The 5,021-nt window shown below is 50.3% G+C and overlaps 8 non-coding genes across 8 annotated transcripts; all 8 read right to left on the bottom strand.

Moving 5' to 3' along the window:
• Positions 1 to 224: 224 nt before the first annotated feature.
• Positions 225 to 296, bottom strand: TRNAC-GCA. The gene has a single exon. It is a non-coding gene; the product is annotated as a tRNA-Cys (tRNA).
• A 377-nt stretch (positions 297 to 673) lies between these two features.
• TRNAC-GCA lies at positions 674 to 745 on the bottom strand. The gene has a single exon. It is a non-coding gene; the product is annotated as a tRNA-Cys (tRNA).
• Positions 746 to 1,109: 364 nt separating this feature from the next.
• TRNAC-GCA lies at positions 1,110 to 1,181 on the bottom strand. The gene has a single exon. It is a non-coding gene; the product is annotated as a tRNA-Cys (tRNA).
• Positions 1,182 to 1,584: 403 nt separating this feature from the next.
• On the bottom strand, positions 1,585 to 1,656 carry TRNAC-GCA. Its single transcript has one exon. It is a non-coding gene; the product is annotated as a tRNA-Cys (tRNA).
• A 375-nt stretch (positions 1,657 to 2,031) lies between these two features.
• On the bottom strand, positions 2,032 to 2,103 carry TRNAC-GCA. The gene has a single exon. It is a non-coding gene; the product is annotated as a tRNA-Cys (tRNA).
• Positions 2,104 to 2,492: 389 nt separating this feature from the next.
• Positions 2,493 to 2,564, bottom strand: TRNAC-GCA. The gene has a single exon. It is a non-coding gene; the product is annotated as a tRNA-Cys (tRNA).
• A 364-nt stretch (positions 2,565 to 2,928) lies between these two features.
• Positions 2,929 to 3,000, bottom strand: TRNAC-GCA. Its single transcript has one exon. It is a non-coding gene; the product is annotated as a tRNA-Cys (tRNA).
• A 294-nt stretch (positions 3,001 to 3,294) lies between these two features.
• On the bottom strand, positions 3,295 to 3,366 carry TRNAC-GCA. The gene has a single exon. It is a non-coding gene; the product is annotated as a tRNA-Cys (tRNA).
• Between the last annotated feature and the right edge of the window lie 1,655 nt (positions 3,367 to 5,021).

The following is a 5,021-nucleotide window of genomic DNA, read 5'->3' as shown; positions in this document are numbered from 1 at the left end:
CAAACAGGAAAAACTGGTCCAGTTTTTCCTCTGCAGAGCCACACAAATATGTGCCTTGTCTGCAGTCTTAGGGAGAAGAGAGAGGAAAAAAGTCAAAGTTTGATGTCATGCTCAGCAAAAGATCATCAGGTGATTGCCAAGACCTCAGCGGGGGCAAGAAATTCTCCTGATGGTCAATCTGTGAGGAGATTATGGAAGAAGCCAGGGTGAAAAAGCAGCTAAAGAGGGGGCACCTGGAGTTGAACCAGGGACCTCTTGATCTGCAGTCAAATGCTCTGCCACTGAGCTATACCCCCTGGCACAGCACCCTCACCAGGACCTTTTAAAAACACTATTACATCGAGAAACAAGTTGTAACGTCCATTGCTTAGATTCCTTTACTTGACAGCCTTCTGCTCACCTTCATGAACCTGGCAAAGGCTGTACAGTGAGTTAAATACAACGAGTTATTAAATACTACAGAGAATTGGCAACAAAGACAAGTACACACAAACAGTCAGTAGTTACACCCTGCACAAGCCTGGCACTTTGCAAACAGTCAGGACCTCAATACCTTTGGTATTGGAGCTCAGAAACCAACATGCACAGCACGAGCTCAAGACGCATAGAGACCTCCCTTCCTCCTTTCTGTGACAAATTTTAGCAAAAAGAAGGTTAAAGGACAGAAAAAGGGAGGGGGCACCTGGAGTTGAACCAGGGACCTCTTGATCTGCAGTCAAATGCTCTGCCACTGAGCTATACCCCCTGGCACAGCACCCTCACCAGCACATTTTAAAAGCGTTACTAGAGGGAGAAACAGGATTTTATGTCCACTGCTTACGCTCCTTCACTTGGCAGCCCTCTGCTGACCTTCAGCTCTTCACCAAGGCGTGTACAGAGAATTCCTGCAGAGAATCGCCAACAGAGACAAGTACACACAAGCACCGAGTACTTACTCACAGCGTACAACCCCAGCTCTTTGCCAACAGTCAGGGCCTCAGCACCTTTGGTACTGGAGCTCAGAAACCAACATGCACAGCCCAGCACAGGCTTAAGACCCACGGAGATCTCTCCTCCTTTCTGTGACAAATTCTGGCCAAAAGAAAGAAGGTTGTAGGAAAGAAAAAGGGAGGGGGCACCTGGAGTTGAACCAGGGACCTCTTGATCTGCAGTCAAATGCTCTACCCCTGAGCTATACCCCCCACACCAGCACCTCCCCAACAGGTCAAGGAGGTTCCTCCCCAATCTTGGACGTCTCTCTTCCAGAGGAATTGCAAATCCCAGGACTCAAAGGCCACAGCAGCAAAGTCCTTCGCTCGCTGCACTCCCACACACGACACAGACACCGTTCGTCACTGATCCCGTGGCCTTGGCCCCTTTCCTCTCCAGCCGTGCTCGCCTTCCTCTCCTGTTGCCATCTCTCCTGGAGTAACTGTAACTCGACTCAACAACTGCCCCACAGTCTTGTTACACTTTCCCCGCGTGTTCTAGCTCCAAATGTAAGTTGAAAAAGAATCAATAGGAGAGGAACCTGGGCTGATCTTACCAGTTAAGCCTTCCAGTGGCAGAACACCTCGCAAGCCCAAGGAAGAAAAGCAGCTAAAGAGGGGGCACCTGGAGTTGAACCAGGGACCTCTTGATCTGCAGTCAAATGCTCTGCCACTGAGCTATACCCCCTGGCACAGCATCCTCGCAAGGACATTAAAAAACATTATTAGATAGAGAGACAAGATTTTGTGTCCGCTTTACTTCACAGCCCTTTGGCCACGCTCACACACCTGACAACGGTGGTACAGGGAGTTAAATACAGGAAGTTATAAATATGATTACTACAGAGAATCGTCAACAGAGATGAGGACACACAAACAGCGAGTAGTTACTCACACAGCGTTCAACATCAGCACTTTCCGAACAGTCAGGGGCTCGGCACCTTTGGTAATGGAGTTTAGAAACCAACAGTTGGGGCACAGCACAAACTCGAGACCCACAGAGATTTCTCCGTCTTCTTCCTTTACGAAATTACAGGGAAAGGAAGGCTGAAGGAGAAAAATGAGGGGGCACCTGGAGTTGAACCAGGGACCTCTTGATCTGCAGTCAAATGCTCTGCCACTGAGCTATACCCCCTGCTATAGGAGCTGTATAAGGAGCAATAAAAAACTTAATGTATTGCTCAGGTTTTCTGTCCCCTGGTTAGGTTGTGCTATGGCAACACTCTTCTGCACGCTGAAGTACAAGCAAAAACGTGCAAAGAAAGCTCCTGCAGGCAATCTGGAGACAAACCTACTCAGGGACTACTTACACAAGATAAATCCTACACAGTTTCCTCAGTGATAAAACGGGGAATGTTCTTCTTTGCTTCCTCGCTGACACAACACTGGTTTTAGCAGGTGCCTGGTTGTGTGCTCAGTATCTTGGATATTGAAGTTCAGACCCCTGCTGCCTTCTGCACACGGGAGATCTAGAAGTGAGGAGTGCTCCCCATGCTTTTTCCTGGAAAAAAAAACAGGACCCAAAGGGGGCACCTGGAGTTGAACCAGGGACCTCTTGATCTGCAGTCAAATGCTCTGCCACTGAGCTATACCCCCTGGCACAGCACCCTCACCAGCACATTTTAAAAGCGTTACTAGAGGGAGAAACAAGATTTTATGTCCACTGCTTACACTCCTTCACTTGGCAGCCCTCTGCTCACCTTCAGCTCTTCACCAAGGCGTGTACAGAGAATTCCTGCAGAGAATCGCCAACAGAGACAAGTACACACAAGCACCGAGTACTTACTCACAGCGTACAACCCCAGCTCTTTGCCAACAGTCAGGGCCTCAGCACCTTTGGTATTGGAGCTCAGAAATCAATGTGCACAGGCCAGCACAAGCTTAAGACCCACGGAGATCTCTCCTCCTTTCTGTGACAAATTTTGGCCAAAAGAAAGAAGGTTGCAGGGAAGGAAAAGGGAGGGGGCACCTGGAGTTGAACCAGGGACCTCTTGATCTGCAGTCAAATGCTCTGCCACTGAGCTATACCCCCAATGCTGTGTGCCTGCCCAGCACCCATCTCTCTACTATCACGGGAAAGATCTGCAGGTTAATCCCAAAAGAAAAAGCAGCTGCTGCTGAAAGATTTACCTCTCACTTCACAAACACCCCACAGAGACTCCTCTTGGCGGAATCTGCTGCTTGACCTCTGGCCGGCAGCTGGTCGAAGGGAGGACCCGGCCTGCAGAGAGATGGAGGAAAAGAAAAAAAATACAACCCTAAAAACCCTTTGAAATCAGAAGCTCCAACCTAAGCTTTTCTGGAGAAAAAGACGGGGAGAAAAGGGAGGGGGCACCCGGATTTGAACCGGGGACCTCTTGATCTGCAGTCAAATGCTCTACCCCTGAGCTATACCCCCACTGGGCAGGTGTGCCCCAACCAGCTCCTCATGGGCACGGATGAGGCGATTCCAAGGCACTCCTTGTGCTTCCAGCGCTGCCTCTCGCACCCCAGAGCTCTCGTACCACCCAAATCTTACCTTAAACCCCACCCCAGGTCTCTCACTACACTTGCAGGCAGGCTCCACACTGCCAAGCTAATGAATCCCCTGTTCTCTCACTCTAAAATGTCTCATCATGGTCAAATAATAAAAAAAAAAAAGCGCTTTGAAACACTGACTTCAAAAGACAGCTCAAGGTGCTGGGCTGCACCTCTGTTTGGTCTCAGGGTGTGCCCTGCCCTTTGAGAGCACACACCGGCCTCGCAGGAAAATCACCTGCCACGACACCACCCACAGGTGCTCTGTCTTCTCCAACTGGTGGCCCGAAGGCGGGGGATGCCGAGAAACAAACACCCAAAGCGTTTCACCCAACTGCCTCAGAAAAAAAAGTCTTCACAAATCAAAACTCCAGCACAAGCTGCTAAAATAGAAGAACACCTTTATTTCAGTGGTGGTTCCTTACTCTGAAACGGGCCTCTGCATCTCTCCCCAGGTCTGAGGAGCAGCTCCCTCACCCCCACTGGACTGGAAAGATGATCACGGCTCAGACGGACGGAGGGACACCAGGTTTGCAGCTCTGTGGTGGCAGCCGGAGCAGCTGTTGTACATTTCTGGGGGTTCCAGGCTCCCCTCACCTGCTCTGTGGAACAACCTGTAGAAAAGTGACCCTCAATCCATGCAAGTCCAAACTTTGCCTCCTGATTATCCAAGAAACAATTTTTGGGCCACAACATGTAGCACATTCCCGTTGGTTACACCAAAGAGCTGCTCAAAACCACCACTTTACAAACCCCTGCGGGACCCTGGGGTTCTTGTCCATCATTATCTACTGTGCTGCAAAATCTCCGAGGCTTCTTTCACCGCCCTCCTTCCTTCCTCCGCGATAACTCGTCTGGACCGAATGCTTCAGGAATAGCACAGAAGTACCGGAAATCTCTCAGTGAAGGGTGCTGTGGGACCAGCTTCGCGCTGGGGCAGAGGGAGACAAGCCCAACCACCCCAGGGGCTGCCTGAGGGAGGAGTCACAGCCCATACCCTGCCCCAGCGCACACATGCTGGGTCATCCTGGGCCACCAGATCCAAGATAAAGTCCCCTTTGGTTTCATTTCGGAGCCTCCCTACCCCCTCTCTGGTGGCCAGAAAACCTCCCGTCCTGCAGATCACGCCCAGATAACGTTTCCTTCTCTGCCTCAGCCAGAGCAGCACACCAGGGGAACCACCAGCAGCTTCACCTCGAGAAGCTGTTGCACAAACAGACCTTCCCACGAGAGTAAAAAGCCTTTCAGTTGATCTCAGAACTTGGGATCACCTGCAATCAGCAATCAACGGCCTCAGAGCCTGCATCCCCAGAGGGTTTATTCCCCGTCCCCCCTGCCCAGACCAGCATCTTCAAGCAGTTAAATTGCCCATTCCGGAAGAAAATTCCAGGCTCAGAACATGGAGAGCTGCTGTACAAAGGCTTCTTGCAGAAGGGCTTCAACCTGTACATATGTGAATTTACTAAAATTCCAGCTATTTTCTGTAATACAGGAACATGCCTGAAAAAGAGACTTATCGCTGGATATTAAAACTCC

Source organism: Apaloderma vittatum, unplaced genomic scaffold (assembly GCF_000703405.1).
Source record: "Apaloderma vittatum isolate BGI_N311 unplaced genomic scaffold, ASM70340v1 scaffold25855, whole genome shotgun sequence".
NCBI lineage: Eukaryota > Metazoa > Chordata > Aves > Trogoniformes > Trogonidae > Apaloderma > Apaloderma vittatum.
Note: the sequence above shows the minus strand (reverse complement) of the source record. Positions and strands in the feature narration are given on the sequence as shown.